This window comes from Arachis hypogaea, chromosome 10 (assembly GCF_003086295.3).
Source record: "Arachis hypogaea cultivar Tifrunner chromosome 10, arahy.Tifrunner.gnm2.J5K5, whole genome shotgun sequence".
Classification (NCBI taxonomy): Eukaryota; Viridiplantae; Streptophyta; class Magnoliopsida; order Fabales; family Fabaceae; genus Arachis; species Arachis hypogaea.
In genome coordinates this window covers 2576652-2595532 of record NC_092045.1, presented here as the reverse complement: position 1 = coordinate 2595532, position 18881 = coordinate 2576652, and positions in this window count along the sequence as shown.

Here is an 18881-nt window from a genome sequence, read left to right as displayed (position 1 = left end):
GTTTGCACCTATTCCTTTTTGGAGAGGAAAACTCTTCAGTGCACTAACAGATCATGATGTTTGGAACGTCCCTGATAGGCTGAAACACAGGTTTTATTATGCCTTTGTCTTAAGAAGGCTATTTGCCTATCGTAATGAGATCCTCTACACCAGAAATAACTTTAACATTGTTGGTTATTCAAAGATATGGCCAACAGATGAGAAACACTGTCTCAACAATCTGGCCAAACATCTCACCTTCCACAACAATCCTAATGTTGATGTTCTCACAGGAGCCATTGAAGGACTCTCACTTCCATCAGAAGAGGAAGCTTCCTCTTCCAGGACCATACAAGAAGAATTAAGAGAATTCCAATCCAATTTTCTTGCTTCATCTGTGATTTATCCTACCCCGCCACTCCACCAGAATGAACACCCATGGAATTCTCCTCTTGTAGATCAAACCACGTATGGCTATGAAAACATTGACGATGAAGAACCAGGATCAAGGGTCTATCCACTACTGCCAAGCCCTACATATGTGGATGCTGGAATTGAAGATGATGACACTGAGAATCAATACACAGAAGGACCACATAACCTTGTGGATAACATTGATGAACATGAGCCCATTACGAAATACAGTCCGTGAAGAATGGGACCCAGCAACAACTATGATGTCCAAAAATAATTATGGTATTTTGTCTTTTATAATCATGTAGAATATGGTGTGACATAAAGTAAGTTTGTCCTTTTATAATCATAAAAAGGAGTGATGTGAGATAAAGTTGTCATGATGTGACCAAAGATAAGATTCCTTCTTATCTCTTAGTAGTGCAGTCCATGTGTCTGTATTTGAGTAGTTTGCTTAAAGTTGTTTGTCTTGTTGTAATGATGGATAAGATTCTTTCTTATCCTCCACTACCTAAGAGCCTCTATATATAGAGGGCTCTCCCATTGTAAAAATCAGAACTTGATCTTTCAATATAACCATTGTAAGATATTCACCATGAATACTCTCTAAATCTCTCTCTCTCTGAAATCTTGAGTCCCCAATATGCTTATCTTTGCTTACTAGTTTCACGTATGCTCTAGGCTTGCCTCGTTCTTGAGGATCCTGCCTATCAGAAATGAAACTGATCCGATCCATGAGAAGTTCCAGTATCGGAAAGAAAGAACATATCGGCATCCATGACACTCTTGTCATAAGGTCCCTTGAATCCCCAATTGAGATGAGTTTAGTGGGAAATCGGGATAGAGATGGCAAGAGGTATTGGTCCCTTGGTATGTTCTTTCAGAAGTACGTCTGGATGCACCCCATGGTATCAGAGCCTAATGAACTAAAGCAAAGAGAAGGTATATTGGAGATAATAGAGAGTAAGAGAGACTTTGAAATATTCATGTCAAACCCTGAATCTAGCCAACCTATCTTTCATAATATAGAGCTTTCTCTTGAGTCCTTTTTTTTTAGCATCATGATCTGTAACCCTAAATCTTCGTCACTTTTTGTTTTTATTCTTTAAGACTATTGCAAAAGAAAAAACCGAAAAAATGAATACTTTCTCACTTAAATATAGTCCCAACGTCTTTGAATTCCAATTTCCATAGTACGAAAGTGTGTGACCGGGCCCAAGTGATAATTAGGATTTGGCGAGCTGCTTGCAAATTCGATTATTACTTATTAGCGTATGCTTTCAACGAATTTAATTTTGATGTGTTATCTGTAGTTTTATCCATATTATATATAATTATATAATATTATATCAGTAAAAATAATTATATTTTATATTAATTGTATAAATAATTATCTAAAAAAATAAATATAATTATACGACTGTATGAATAATCATCTAAATAATCATCTAAAAAAATAAATCTACTATTAATGCATCAAAAAATAAAACTCTACTCTTGAAATGTCAGATTCAATTTAACTACGCGGAAAATACCTGAATGAAGAAGGTTCACGCTAGATGGGATTATTAAATTTGATATGACCCTTTTGAAAAATGCCTTTCACGTTGATTATGCCCATCTCAAATTTTGATAAAGAATACGTACTAACTAATAACATTTTATTAGTGAAAATGATTTGTTCGACTTTTGTGCTCTAATTGTTGACAAGTTGGTCATAGTTAGAATTATCACGAAGTCACTCCAAAGATTTGGATCTTAGATTTAGGGACTAGAGAAGAAATATTGACAAATTAGGGGACAATTATGCCGACCAGGATCCATAAATTATTCTAATAAATATTCTGATTAAACTAGACATTACTATAATTAATGAATTTGATCTCTAATAGTTGACAGGCTAAACTGAAATTGACCAAGAGTGACAATAAGATTGTTACGATGGATAATCAAAGATTAATGGGCTGAACTTGTAAGGTTAGTCTAAACGTCAGGAAGAGGTGGTCTCCGATTTAGTTTGTGTCTGGGAGTTGCCGTCCGACTTGCATGTACGAAGGATGGGGAGTGGTACTTGTAAAGATACTCTGATGCCTAAGGCAGCAACAGGGTAAGCAGATTTTAGAGAGTATTAGAACTTAGTAATACCTGAGGGATATCAGTATATTTATAGTGGTGAACCAATAACCACCGTTGGAGTAGTTCCACCTTTTAAAGTGGGTAACCGTCCCTTTATCTTAGGAAAGTTGAGATGTGGCTCCTGGAAGTGGGTTGAGAGATTTTAGGGGCAGTTACTTATTTGAATAAGTGTTATCTATCAACTATCCATCGAGCCCGACTTCTTTGGAGTAAAGTCTATGTTGAATCCGACCTCTTCTAGGGAGGTCGGTATATAGTGAAGGCCAATCTTTTGGATTGGGTCTCTTTAGGTTATTTGGACCTGCGCCCTAGTGTTGGGTCAGGGAATGAACAGTGTCCTTATTCTAGTTCGACCTCTTTCACTTGTGAGTTTGGACTAGAGTATTTTAACTCGGGCTTATAGTCGACGTGGTGTGGGAACTGACGTGATTTTTGAAACCGACATGATTCAAATTTTTCAACAGTCGCGTCTAATCAAACGTCGCGTCCGTTAGGGGATTTGTATTTACACGTGGGAGCAGTTACATTGGTAACTGTGCGTTTCTTTAATGATTGCGTCGATTTATTATTATGCCCCTGGCGTGTTTATAAATACTTTTCTCTCTCTTTCTCTGTCTTCTTTCTGAAACTTCTTACCTGCAATCCTTACTCTTTTCAAAGAAAAGCTTTTTAGCCTTCCTTCTTGGAGTGCTTCGTTGTCGTTGCCCCTGCTCGCCCTTGCTTTCGTATACAAAGGTTGGCTTTTTCTTTCTCATTTTCTTATTATTTAATGCTTTACTTTGTGCATTAGAGGAGTTTTTGCGTGTTCTCAGCGAGTTTGTAGGTTTAGTGACTGTTTTTTGAGAGGCTGCTTTGGCCTTTTAGAAGCCATACTTTTGATCTTTTTTCTATTTTTTTTGTAGGTCTCGTTGCTTTCTTCTCCTACTTCTTGTTACTAGAAAAGATGTCTTCTCATGTTTTTGAGTGGGTAGATGATACTGTCCTTATGGAGGAATTCTTTGTAGACACCGACTATCTCTCTGAACTTCGTGTTCATCATAGGATTTGTGTCTTAGAGGCGGATGAGCCCAAGTACGGATTGTTGGCCCCGGGTCTTGGAGACCAGGTTTGTTATGGCAGGGTTACTGACTCTAACCTCTACTTTTTCTTCATGTATGATTGCTTTTTTACCCGTCTCGGGGTTTCTTTTCCTTTCTCTGACTTTGAAATGGGGGTATTATCCCATTGTCGAGTTGCTCCCACTCAACTCCACCCCAATTCTTGGGGTTTTATGAAGATTTACCAGCTTGTTAGTCGAGAGCTAGATTTTTCGACCACTTTAAAGATCTTTTTCTACCTTTTTTATATGACCAAACCCTTTAGTGGGCAAAATAATAAGCAACAATGGATTTTTTTCCGGGCCATTCAAGGTCGAAAAGTTTTTTTCTATCTTTGACGATTCTTTCCACGATTTCAAAAATTTCTTTTTTAAAGTCCGAACTGTAGAAGGTCACCATCCCTTTTTTTCTTGATGAAAACTCCAACCTCCGCTTTCCTCTGTACTGGCTAGAGGCCTCTCCGGTAGAGAAGTACGACCTAGATGATTTAAATGAGGTTGAGGAGGCTGTAGTGGAGTTCTTTCGAGAAGTTTGGGGGAGAGCCCCCAATTTGGATATGAAAAAATGTCTCTTGGGCTCCCCGAGTTTTGTGCGGACCCAGCTAGGTAGCTTTTTGTTATTGTTTTCTAGAGTTTCCGACTTTTGGACTTTTTTCGACTTGTAGACTAATTGCATTGCACGTCTTCTTTTTTTCAAAGATGGTGAAGAGTGGGTCCAGTGCTTCCTACCGAAAAGTCCAAGATGTCAAGAAAAGAGCTCGGGCTCGAGCTGATGCTACTAGGGCTGCTGGCACTCCTCCTCCTCCTCCTCCTCGTGATTTGGGGACCTCCTCTCATCCTATTATGGTAATTTCTGGCTTTGCTTCTCCTCTTCCTCCTCATCTCTCCCCCGTCTGACCTCCTTCCGAACCAGAAAAAAAAGAAACGTAAGACCTCGAAGTCCGGCTCCTCTAGGGAGGCCAACTTTGATGGTCCTAGGTTCGTTCGGAATCACATCTTCTCCCATACTCAAATTAGTATGGATGATGCTTCCCTTCGAAACCACCTCCAAATTATGGTTCGGAGGAGTGTTCGAGCTGCTAGGGTATGCACTAAACTTCTTGATATTTTGGACGAAAATCCTCTTAGCTCTTTGAGCTCTAACCAAAAGGTTGAGGAGTTGGAGGGGAGGATTGTCCTCTATCAAGAGGAAGAGAAGAGGGTCCAAGAGGAGGTCGCAAGGCTGAAGGAGGAGCGGACCCGACTTCAGGAGCGGGAGAAGAAGTTGATGGCCCAGTGTGTCATGGCAGAGGGCCTGAAGGAGAAGGCAGAGCAAAATTATGTGAGGGTCTTCACTGAGAATATTGACCTTCAACGGGAGCTGGAGAAAGGTCGGGAGGCCTATGAAGACTTGGAGGATTTCGTAGCCAAAAGCTCGAAGGAGGCCTGAAGGATTTTCAAGGAACAGGTCGGAGTTATTGCTCCTCACCTGGAACTTTCTCCTCTTGACCCTGATAAAATTGTTGTGAATAGGGCTATTGTGTCTCCTCCTCGTCCTGAGACGGATTCCGAACTGAAGACTCGAGGGTAGAAGTTGATTGAATCTCCTCTTCACGAGGATCAGCAGGAGGGATTCCTGCCGACGTCTTCAGAGGCCCAGACTCCTGTTGAAGAGACTGCTCCGACCTCCCCTGCTGCAGATCCGAACTCCCTTCTAGCTGGTGACTCTAATCTTCCATCTCATCAATTGATTTGAGCTATTTGGGGCCCAGCTTATGGGCCCCTTTTTGAACAATTTTGCTTTTGTTGTTTTGTGGTGGTTTGCTTTTGACTCTCCTGGCCTTCTGATCATTAACAAAAAATCGCGCTATTATTTTTCGCCCTTTTTTGAATAAGGGCTTTTGGGTATACTTTGTGTGTATGTGTGCATGCTTTATGATTTTTTCCTAAAAACCCTTTTGATCTTTCTTTCTTGGAGAAGCCTTTTATCTCGGCAGGCTATTTTCCGTCTAAGTTACTTGGTTTTTTCAAAGACTTGGGACAACTTCTGCCTTTATTTTTGACAGATTCCCTTATCTTTCTTTTTTTATTCCTTTTGTGTCCAATTTTTCATTTATTGGACTTGTTCCATAATTTAGGTTATTCTTGCGATGCATTTCTCTTTTCTCGGATCCTCCGACTAAGTAGTCGTTCCAGGGTTTTGGGATTCCGAGTTATCATGATCGTCTGTGTAACCTCTTTACACCGACTTGTACCTCGTCATTTTATCTTACCGACCACTTAGGTCGGCTATGGGATTTTTACGCTTTTTCGAGCATAAGTCGGTGCGTTTCGTAGAAAAATTATAACAGCTAAAGGAATTTTAAAGAGATATAGAAAAAAGATCTTTATTTATTGATGAACGTACTTTTTGCTACTAAGGGATTCAAAAATTATTGCTCCTTAGCCTCCACTTTAATGCCTCGTTAAAACCTCCTTCGGGAAAATCCTTCTTTTGGGAAATAACCATGAAGTCGGGAAAAAGAGTACACCAGGGAGTGGAGTTCACTTTTAACTATAGTACCTTTTCATATTACAAGCATTCCACGACCTAGGTAGTTCGGTACCGCTCAAGTCGGTTACCTTGTAGTATTCCTTTTCCTAAGACTTCGCTTATCTTATATGGCCATTTCCAATTAGCAGCGAGCTTTCCCTCCCCCGACTTGTTAATACCGATGTCATTTCTGATTAAGACCAAGTCATCTGGGACGAAGCTTCTTCGAATGACTCTCTTGTTGTATCTTCTTGTCATTCTTTGTTTCAACGCTGCTTCCCTTATCTGGGCTTGCTCTCGGACTTCAGGGAGTAGCTCGAGCTCTTATTTGTGGCCTTGTATGTTGCCAACCTTGTCATAGAAGCTCACCCTTGGACTTTGCTCGTTGATTTGTGGCCTTGTAGTCTGATATGCCCATAATACTTGAGGGAGTTCTTCAGCCCAGACTCCCTTTGCATCTTGCAACCTTTTCTTCAACCCGGCCAGTATAACCTTGTTAACTGCCTCAACTTGCCCATTTGCTTGTGGGTGCTCTACCGAGGTGAACTGATGCTTGATCTTCATACTGGCTACCAGGTTTCTGAAGGTAGCGTCGGTGAACTGAGTTCCATTATCAGTGGTGATGGAGTGGGAGACTCCATACCTTGTGATAATGTTCTTGTAGAGGAACTTTCGACTTCTCTGGGCTGTGATGGTGGCTAATGGTTCTGCTTCGATCCACTTCGTGAAGTAGTCCACTCTGACTATTAGATATTTCACTTGTCCAGACGGTTGGGGGAAGGGCCCTAATAGGTCCAATTCCTATTTTGCAAAAGGCCATGAAGAAGTTATGCTAATGAGCTCCTCGGAGGGAGCGACGTGGAAGTTTGCATGCATTTGGCATGGCTGACATTTTTTTTATGAACTCGGTGGCATCTTTCTACAAGGTCGGCCAGTAGAACCCGACTCGTATGACTTTCTTACGTAGAGACCTTGCTCCGAGATGGTTTTCGCAGATACCATTGTAGACCTCCTCTAGGACTTCCTTCGTTTTTGAGGTCGGAACACACTTCAACAATGGTGTTGATATTCCCCTTTTATAGACGATATTTTTCACCAAAGTGTAGTTTTACGCTTCCCTCCGAATTTTCTTGGCCTCTTTTTCCTCTTTGGGTAGGATGTCGAATTTTAGGTATTCAAGTAGGATGTTCATCCAACCGAGGTCCAATCCAGATACTTCAAAGATGATCTGTTTGGTTTCTGTTTTTGTGATAGAGGGTTCTTGGAGAGTTTCTTGGATCAGGGTTCTATTATTTCCTCCTGACTTAGTACTTGCTAACTTGGAAAAGGTGTCTACTCTACTGTTGAAATCCCGAGTTATGTGTTTGACTTCGGTCTCTGAGAACCGCCTAAGATATTCCAAAGTTTTATCTAAGTACATCTTCATGTTGGGATCTTTGGCCTGGTACTCTCCATTGATTTGGGAGGTCACCACCTAAGAGTCGCTGAATACCAGTACTTTAGTTGCACCGACTTCTTCTGTTAGCTTTAGCCTAGCAATCAAGGCTTCAAATTCTGCCTGATTGTTAGAAGCTGGGAATTCAAATTTTAGGAAAACTTCTATTTGTGTTCCCTCTTTGTTGACCAGTATTATGCCTGTACCGCCACTGACTTTGTTGGAGGATCCATCCACATATAGCTCCCATGCAGTGGAGGCTTTCTCGTAATCTCCTGCATACTCTGCCATGAAGTCGGTGAGGCATTGGGCTATAATTACAATCCGAGTTTCATACTTAAGGTCGAACTCGGATAGCTCTATAGCCCATTAAACCATTCTGCCCGTAATGTCTGTTTTTTGGAGAATTTGCTTCATGGGTTGGTTCGTTCGAACTCTTATTGTATGAGCTTGAAAGTAATGCCGTAGCCTTTGGGAGGCTACTATTAAGGCATACACAAACTTCTCAAGTTTTTGATACCTTAACTCGGGGCCTTGTAGAACTTTGCTGGTGAAGTATACAGGATGCTGCCCGACCTCATCTTCCCGTATTAGAGCTGATGCTACAGCTTTGTAGGCTACGGACAAATACAGAACGAGTTCTTCCCCAATTTTAGGTCGGACCAGAATCGGAGGTTGGCTTAAAAACATTTTGAACTCCTGGAATGCTTCTTCGTATTCTGGAGTCCATTCGAACTGGCATCCTTTCCTTAGTAGAGAGAATAGTGGTAGGGACATTAATGCTGATCCCGCCAAGAACCAAGAGAGGGCGGCAAGTATGCTATTTAATTGCTGGACCTCCCTTAAACAAGTCGGGCTTTTCATTTCCAGGACTGCTCTACACTTGTCAGGGTTGGCTTCAATCCCTCTTTGTGTTAGCATAAACCCTAGAAACTTTCCATCCTCTACTTCAAAGGTGCACTTTACGGGATTCAGTCTCATCCCGTATGTCCTTATAGTGTTAAAGACTTGCGAGAGGTTGGTCAGGAGGTCGGCCTCATCCTTGGTTTTTACTAGCATGTCATCTACGTATACTTCCATTAGATTCCCAAGGTGAGGTGCAAACACTTTATTCATCTGCCTTTGGTACATGGCTCCTGCATTTTTTAAACCAAAAGGCATAACCACATAGCAATAGTTTGCTCTAGGCGTGATGAAGGATGTTTTTTCTTGGTCCGACTTGTACATCAGAATTTGGTTGTATCCCGAGTATGCATCCATAAATGACAAGTATTGATATCCCGAGCTGGAATCTACTAGGGTATCAATACTAGGGAGGGGGTATGGGACTTTTGGACACGCCTTGTTCAGGTCGGTGTAATCGACGCACATCCTCCACTTGCCATTTTGCTTCTTGACTAGCATTACATTTGCCAGCCAAGCCAGATATTTGACCTCTCTAATGAAGTCGGCTTCTAGAAGGGCTTGTACTTGTTCTTTCACCACTTGGGCCCGTTCAGGTCTGAGCTTCCGTCTTCTTTGCTGAATAGGTCGCCACCCGGGGTACACTGACAGTTTATGCGACATGAGTTTGGGGACTATTTCTGGCATGTCAAAGGCTTTTTTGGCGAAGAGGTCGGAATTCTCTTGTAGGAGCCTTATAAGCTTCTGCTTCAGATCCTTTTTTAGTTTGGCTCCTATGTTGATATTTTTTCCTTCCTCTTTTCCGACCTGTACCTCTTCAGTCTTTCCCTCGGGTTGTGGTCGCAACTCTTCTTTAGTTCGAGCCCCTCCAAACTCAATGGTGTGAACTTCCTTGCCTTTTCCTCTCAGGTTCAGGCTTTCATTGTAACACTTTCTTGTTAATTTCTGGTCTCCCCTGATAGTTGCAATTCCCTCTGGTGTTGGAAATTTCATGCAAAGGTGGGGGGTGGACACCACATCGACGACTATGAAGTCGATACTCAGAGTTTTGGACTTCACCCTTTTTCCAAAAGTTGTGTGTAGGGGTATGAATCCTAGTGGCTTTATTGGTGTATCCCCCAGCCCATATAGGGTATCAGGGTAAGCTCTTAACTCCTTTTCATCCAGTCCTAGCTTATCAAATGCTGGCTTGAACAGGATATCGATCGAGCTCCCCTGATCCACCAGGGTTCTGTGTAGCTGGGCATTGGCAAGGATGATGGTTATTACTACTGGATCATCATGTCCAGGAATGATGCCTTGCCCATCTTCTTTGGTGAAAGAGATGGTTGGGAGGTCGGGAGCTTCGCCCTCGACTTGGTCGACTTCCTACAGGTGCCTCTTACGAGATGATTTTGTGAAACCACCTCCAGCAAACCCTCCTGAGATCATGTGTATGTGTCTCTCCGGGGTCTGCGGTGGTGGGTCTCTTCGGTCCTCCTCATCTCGCTTTCTCTTGCTACGATGGTCCAACCTTTTCATGAGATATCTGTCAACCCAACCTTCTCTGGCCAGCTTTTCTATCACATTTTTTAGGTCGTAACAATCATTTGTTGAGTGACCATATAATTTATGGTACTCACAGTAGTCGCTACGACTTCCCCCCTTTTTGTTCTTAATATGTCTAGGGGGAGTTAGCCTTTCAGTATGACAAATTTTCCTGTAGACATCAACTAGCGAAACTCGTAGAGGAGTATAGGAGTGATATCTCCTGGGCCTTTTAGGCCCAACTTTCTCTTTTCTTTTGGGCTCTCTCTCTTTCTCTTTTGACGAGTGAAAGTGCCCAGAGTGCCAATTTGGATCTCGCAACCTGGCGTTTTCCTCCATATTGATGTACTTCTTGGATCTTTCTTGTACATCACTTAAGGAGGTCAGGTGCCTTTTCGAGATGGACTGGGAAAATGAACCTTCTCGGAGCCCATTTACTAGGCCCATAATCACTGCCTCTGTGGGCAGGTCTTGGATTTCTAAGCACGCCTTATTGAACCTTTCCATGTAGTCCCTCAAAGGTTCTCCGACCTCCTGTTTTACTCCCAGAAGACTTGGTGCGTGCTTTACTTTATCCTTTTGGATCGAAAATAGCATAAGAAACTTACGCGAGAGGTTGTCGAAGCTGGTGACCGACCTTGGGGGGAGACTATCAAACCACTTCATCGCTGCCTTTGTCAATATTGTCGGAAAGGCTTTGCAATGAGTAGCATCAAAACATCCGACTTTTGAAATTACTCAAGTGATGCTTTGGATCAGTGGTCCCATCATACAAGTCCATGTCAGGGCTTTTGAAGTTCCTTGGAACTTTTGCCCTCGTTATGTCCTTGCTGAAGGGATATTCCCCCCAAAGGAGAGTCTTCTCGGTCGCTGCGAGACTCCTTGCCTCAGAGAGCGGACTCTAGTCTTGAGAGCTTTTCTTCAAGCTCTTTCCCCCCAAAGGTGAAACCTGATTTGGTGTGACCCAAACCCGACCCGAAATATGTATCGGGTCCATTTATGAGACCCGAACCCGACCCTAGACCCGATGAAACCCATACCATTTCGGGTCACGACTATATCGGGTGAAAACCGGGACATTCACATCACCTTACCTTTTCTAAAATTAAAACATAACCATTAACCACAATCAATACTAATATTGTCTAATAACACTAAATATTTAAGTCAATACAAACAACACAATATTATACATTAGTCTTAAAGTCTTGTGCATTCTAAATATAAAACATTAACTTAGTCTTATAAAAACTAAACAAATGAAAATATTAAAGTTTACAAAACAATAATTCCACATGAATAACCATCATCCATCAATAGCCATTAATGTTGTCAACTTGTTCCTTATGATGTGGATGCATTAGTGAAACCTACAAAACATATAAAGTTACTCATTTTTCATATAAAAGATTATTACTTGAAATAAATAAGTTACAAATAATAAAAATATCATAAATGTACCTTCAACAATCTTCTGACTGCTATCAAATAAATCAAATTCTTGATCTCCATCTCTTTGTTTAGAAGGGCACAACCAACTTTGAGTGCATATCAAAGCTTCAGTCATTAATGGTGACAAAGAGCTACGGAAGACATCAACCACACGTCCACCAGTGCTAAAGCATGATTCAGAAGCAACAGTTGAAACTGGAATATCTAAGATGTCACGGGCTATGAGAGAAAGAATTCTGTATTTTGAAGCATTCACTTTCCACCAAGTCAATATATCAAAATTCTCATCTTCCACAGTATCCTCAGCCAAATATCTCTCCATATCTAACTTGCTATCTGCATTAGCCTTCTCTCTTTTTGTTTTTTTTTCCACATATTCACTCTATTTTCAGAAACGCCATTGGCACCAGCTGAGACTTTAATCTAGTTTGTATCGAGGATCCAATACAACAGCAACAAGTAACAATGGATTAAATTTGTCAATCGGTCCCCAATATTTATCATATTTATGTTTCATAGAACATGCCATGCTTCCTAACAATTCAGAATGATTTTGGCTCCAAGATGTTAATTGAGAAGCAAAAAATGCAATTTCATGAAAATATTTGTTCGATGTAACATGCAAAGAAGATGAGAAACTCAAAGTTATCTCATAGAATATTCTTAAAAAGTCAATAAATAATCTAGCATGTTGCCAATCAAGTGGTGTTGGTGGACCAACTTTCTTTTTTCCCCCATTGTCCTCTCCAAACCATCTAAGATAATCAGGTTCTTGATCATAAAGTCTATCAAAAGCTTTTTCAAATTTCTCGGCATGTTCCAACATTAGATAGGTAGAGTTCCACCTAGTTGAAACATCCAAGCACACAAGACTTTTATATTCAATTAACTCGGCCTCAATACAATCTTTAAATTTTTTAATCCTTTAAGGAGAGGACCTAACATACCTGACAGCATTTCTAATGATTTCAATTGAAGTTTGTTGCTCTTTAATTCCTTCGTTCACTATCAAATTAAGAACATGAGCGCAGCATCTCACTTGCATATACTTTCCTCCACACACCAACCCACCTCTTGCACCTAATTTCCTTTGAAGATAAGTAATAGCTCCATCATTCGAACTTGCATTATCTACTGTGATTGTGGAAACTTTTTCAATTCTCCACTCTCTCAAGCATTTCTCGATTTTTCTGCCTACCGTATCACCCTTGTGGTTCTCAATGTGACAGAAATTTATAATCCTCTTTTGTAACTTCCATTCATCATCAACAAAATGTGCAGTCAAGCTCATATAATTATAATTTTGATTTGATGTCCAGCAATCAGTTGTCAAACAAACCCGAGTACATGACTTTGCCAACCATTCTTTTAGCTTTTTCTTCTCATTTAAATACAATTGAAAGTAATCTCTTGAGACTGCCCACCTAGATGGTACCGTAAATCTTGGTTCAAAATGATTTAACATCTTACGAAACCCAATCCCCTCAACAACTTTAAATGGCATCTCATCTAGTACAACAAACTCAGCTACATACTTCTTACAATCTTCCAAATTATAACCCTTAAAGGCTTTGCATAGATCCTCTTCCTTAATTTTGGGCATATAGCCATGAAGTGTCCCCTTCTTCCCCTCTTTAGTAAATATCCACTTATGAGCACTCTTTAAGTGCTTATTTAGAGAATTTGTTTCATGCTTAGTAGGATGATAACCGTATTTTTTCTAACAATGATTACATTTGGCCTGGTGCTGTCCCTTTGTCTCAGTCAACGAAAGTTCAGTAAAATGCTGCCAAACATACGATTTCTTTCCCCTACGAAAAGCCTCTGGAGTCTCAATGTTTGTATCCTTATCTTCTTCATTAACTTGTGGTTCAGCAGGAGTTGTGGCGGCATCTATAGCAGAAGGAGCAGGATTTTCAGCAGAAATAGCAGGATTTTCAACAGAAGGAACAGGATTTTGGGCTTCAATTTCCATTCTTGTATTCTCCTAAATTCACAATAATAATCAACTAACTTCACAATACACTGAACAAAACAATAATCAACTAAACAAATTAGCAAAAAAATCAGCAAATACCAATTTTATAATCAACTAAATTCACAATCATCAACTAAATTCACAATAATAATCAACTAAATTCACAATACACTGAACAAAACAATAATCAACTAAACAAATTAGCAAAAAAAATCAACAAATACCAATTTTATAATCAACTAAATTCACAATCATCAACTAAATTCACAACAATAATCAACTAAATTCACAATACACTAAACAAAACAATAATCAACTAAACAAATTAGCAAAAAAATCAGCAAACATCAATTTTATAATCAACTAAATTCACAATAATAATCAACTAAAGTCACAATACACTGAACAAAACAATAATCAACTAAACAAATTAGCAAAAAAATCAGCAAACACCAATTTTATAATCAACTAAATTCACAATAATAATCAACTAAATTCACAATAGACTGAACAAAACAATAATCAACTAAACAAATTAGCAAAAAAATCAGCAAACACCAATTTTATAATCAACTAAATTCACAATACACTGAACAAAACACTAATCAACTAAACAAATTAGCAAAAAAATCAGCAAACACCAATTTTATAATCAGCTAAACAGTACACTGAGCAAAACAATAATCAACTAAATTCACAATAATCAAAGTTTACGATAACAAAGAATCAACACCCACAACCTTAATCAGAATTCTAATAATCAAAATCAACAACCACATCCCTAAATTCACAAATTTTTATAATCAAATTATCAAAATCCTTAATTCGGTAATCCCTAATCAGAATATTAATTAAATAACAAAATTAATTGTTTACCTGAGAAGAAGACCGGAGAAGAGAACGGAGCAGAAGGAGAAGGACTAGCAGAGAAGCAGGGAAGAAGACGATCGGGCCCGACCTAGCACAGATGCGACACATCACGAGAAGCAGGGCAGCACCGTCGTCAGTAGAAGGAACGGCTTCGCCAGAGACTCAAGACTGGGGTAGTGGGGTGAGACTTCCTTGTGCGTGCTTCCTGGGAAGACGAGGACGGAGTAGCGGGCGACTGCGTGATGCGTGCTTGCTGCTGCTGGGAGTGCGTCGTCCGTGGATGCTTGCTGGGAGACTGAGAGTGGGCCGTGGGGAGAGAAAATGAGGTCAGGGGTCACTGGGTCAGCGTCGGCCGTGGGAAGTGGCGGAGTGGAGACTGCCGAACTGGGGAGTGGGGAGTGGGGACTGAGGACTGGGCTGAGGTTGAATGAATGAGGGAGTGAGGTTGAATTTCTCAGATCTGAAGTGAACGCGTTAATGCCCTAGCCTCCTTTTTCCCTGATTCAAATTGACAAATTATATAGCACAGCACTAAGCCACTAATGCACTATAGCGCATATTGAGTTACCGGGCCGCCGGGCCGGGTCCAGGTGACCCGAGCCTTGGCCCAGTCCCGGTTTCATTTAGTTCCAAGGTTTCATTTTTTGTCTCGAGTCAACCTCGGGTCTCTTCGGGTCCGAGTCTTAATGGCCCAAATTTTATCGGGCCCGGCCGTACTCACCCCTAGTTCGACCTCTCTTCTCAAGCTCCTTTTCGCTTCTCGCTGCTGCTCTAATTCTTGCTCCAGCTGTTCCAGCCGTCCCTGCTGGTCATGGAACAATCCCATGAAATCAGTTGCATGGGGTTGTCCTTCTTTGCCTGATTCGTGCCCCTCGGATGAGTTTTTCTTCGGATCCTTCACCCCTGAGATGCCTTCTCTGTGCTGGTTAGTCACCCCTTGGTGAGTGACTATAGCTCTGTCATTGTTATCAGCGTCCTAATTCTCTTGCTCAGAATCAGACGCTGTGTTTCCGTCCTCGTTCAAGTCATCTGCCATCATAAATTGATCTCCAGGTCCCCGACAACAGCGCCAATATTACGATGGGTAACTGGAGATTAATGGGCTGGACTTGTAAGGTTAGCCCAAACGTTAGGAGGAGGTGGTCTCTGACTTGGTTTGCGTCTGGGAGCCGCCGTCCGACTTGCGTGTGCGAAGGAATGGGGGGTGGTACCTGCAAAGACACTCCGATGCCTAAATCAACAAGGGGGTAAGCAGGTTTTAGATAGTATTGGAATTTAGTGATACTTGAGGGGTGTTAGTGTATTTATAGTGGTGAACCAATAACTACCGTTGGAGTAGTTTCACCTTTTAAGGTGGGTAACCGTCCCTTTATCCTAGAAAAGTTGAAATGTGGCTCTTGGAAGTGGGTTGAGAGATTTTAGGAGCAGTTACTTATTTGAATAAGTGTTATCTGCCAGCTATCCATCGAGCCCGACTTCTTTGGAGTAAAGTCTACGTTGAATCCGACCTCTTATAAGGAGGTCAGTATATAGTGAAGGTCAATCTTTTAGATTGGGTCTCTTTAGGTTATTTGGACTTGGGTTCTAGTATTGGAGTAGGGTATGAACAAATGTAATTAAAAATAAAATACTATGTATGCACAACATTTCAATTACCAAATTAACTATTACGTGTTTATATATAAATATATATGTTATTTAATTTATTTTTAATATATATTTTATATTATAATATGTATTTTATATCAATAATTGATTTAGTAATTGATCTTCTGTGTACACACGTTGTAACATAATGAGTAATGATGCAAAATTTTATTAAACATCTAAACTCTATAATTTAATTCCATTTTACCTAATAAGCCACCCTAGCACCTTGCACACCATCATGCAATTTATGTGCCTCTCATTAATTTGTTGTACTTCGTAGTCTTTTTTTTCCTCGTTTTTTTCTTTGGTCTTGTCCTTGAAGCTATTTCTAAACTTTTGCCATGCCAATAATACAACCTGGGTAAGGAATAAGCCCAGCCCATTGATCAGAAAGAAGCCCATTCCATTCATCAAGAAAAAAGGTTCGGCCAAAGTGGCCAGGCCTCTGCAAGAGTCGCAATTACTTTTGTCTGTTGAATTCTAGCTATTAAGATTAGGGTTATATGTACACCAAAAAATTAAGATTAGGTTATATATTTTTATTTTAGTACTTTTTACCTTTAGAATTTTATAAAGAAAAATATGGGATGAAAATAAACAATAAAATTTTATTTTAAAAATACAAATCATATACACTTTAAATTTTGTAAATATTATTTTAAAAATCCTAAGAAAATAAAAAGAACCAGATAAAGTTTGCTACTTTGCCGCTCCTTCGAAACAATAGCACACCATAAAGGGGACACCACCGAAAATAAGACAACACAAATTAACGAAATTATAATAATAGAACGAGACAAAGTGAAATATAAAGAAAGAAGGGAGAAAAAGACAAAGCAGCTCCTGTAGGGCCTTATCCAAAAGGAGTTCATTTTTCATTACATACAGTGTAATAACTACTAGCGTTAAAAAATAAAGTTGGGTTGGTTTTAATATTGGAATGGTAGTGGTGTTTTTAAAAAATGTGGATTGTTGGAGTGTTATATTTAAATGTAGAATTATTTAATTAGAGAAGTAGAAATTGGACCGTTCGATTTATTAAAAATATAAAAATTGGACTGTCCGATTTGTAGAGATACAAAAATCATCGATTTGTGTCAAAAAAAATTAAAAAATTTGTGGTACAGAAATTGGACCTTTCGATTTGTGTACTTTCATAATTTTAAAAAATTTTAATCAGTAACGAATTAGTCTTTGACTTACCATACAAAACCAAAAAACTACTAACATTTAAAAAGGTGTAGTCATGAGTTGGACACCACCTATTTTATTTTAAGTGATATTTTTAATTCTCAATGACCTAATCTTTCTTTGCAAATATGAACCCACCACCTAAGATATTTTTATTCCATGTCCTTGTACGGTGATTAATCAGTCCCAAGTCCCACCATACGCCAAACCCTTTTGCTTTGCCTTTAATAACCCTTCTATTTTCCTTATTCTTGAGGAATAATACTGTTGTGTTGTAGTTTTTAGTTGATTTACAATTTTAATGTGAGGAAGATTTTTCAGAATTAAGCAAAATTATATGAAAGAAAAGCTGTAGTTTAAACAAATCTTTGCTTCTAACGATATCAATGAAGTCACGTCAAAAAGGGTAAAAATATAGTTTATAACACTTTAATCAATGGTCATCTTTACTAATCATTAGTTGTATATGCCAATAAATTGATAATATTTTTGGTGTCTAAGCTAAATTGACAATATATGAAACCATAGTGGATTTGACACTCTCAAATTAATAATATTGTTTTCAATTTAAGAGATTTTATTTTTAATATAAACTATTATGTATAATAAGATTTTGTGAACTCTTTTATCGGTTGAAAAAGAGAATTATACATTTTTTCATATATATATTTTTTATAATATGTCTATTTTACACATTTAAAACAAGAATTATACATTTAATCAATCGAAGTATCCAATATATAGTTGTTAAAATTTGGACAAAAATAAACTTAGAACATACATTAAATATGTTCTAAAATTACGCATGTATTTCATAAGTTTTATAGTCCAGTGAGAATGAGAATAATGCGATAACTTAATTATTTAGAATTTAGTTCAAACATGAATATTCATATTCAAATACAATATATGAAAAAACTTATTCTGCGTGTTAATTGTTAAATAGGAGTCACTTATATAAAAATACTTAAAACATCTTTGTTAAAAAATATTTTTTATTAATTAAAAATTGACATATGTAATCGATTAAATTATATTATTTTTATTAAAATTAGATTGAATAAATCGATTTGGCCAAAAAATCAATGAATCAAATTTTAAATCGGGCTAAATTTTTTTTTATAAAAAATGATTACAATATCTTTGTTATAAAAAATGACTAAAATACTCTTATATTAATTTTGAGAATCCTAAATTTTAATCTTATGATGACATAAAGAGAAGAGAAGAGTTAGGATCTAGAGTTCTCAATATATATATATAAAATAACAGTATTTTAGTCTTTTTTTATAATTGGAGTATTGTAGTCATTTTTTATAAAAAATAATTAATTTAGATTGATTCAAAATTTTAGTTTATCAATTTTTTGGCTAAATTAATTTGTTTAATTTAATTTTGACAAAAATAATACAATTTAATCAATTATATATATTAAATTTTAATTACAAAAAATATCTTTAAAAAATATATTTTAAATATTTTTATCTAAGTGATTCATTTGTTAAATACATATCTAATTAAATTTATTATTCAATAGTACATAAGAGATGACTCACTTTCTAATTTTCGAAAATATCAAATAATTGCTATTAAAATTAGAGTAATAATATTTAATCTCTAAAAATAAAAAGTGTAATAAGCATATCATCAATAATGTTGCGACTAGGTGAGTTGATTGTTGGTGTGGCAACAAAATCATTGGAGCCTCTAAACCATTTATTTCCTTAATTTCGGTGTA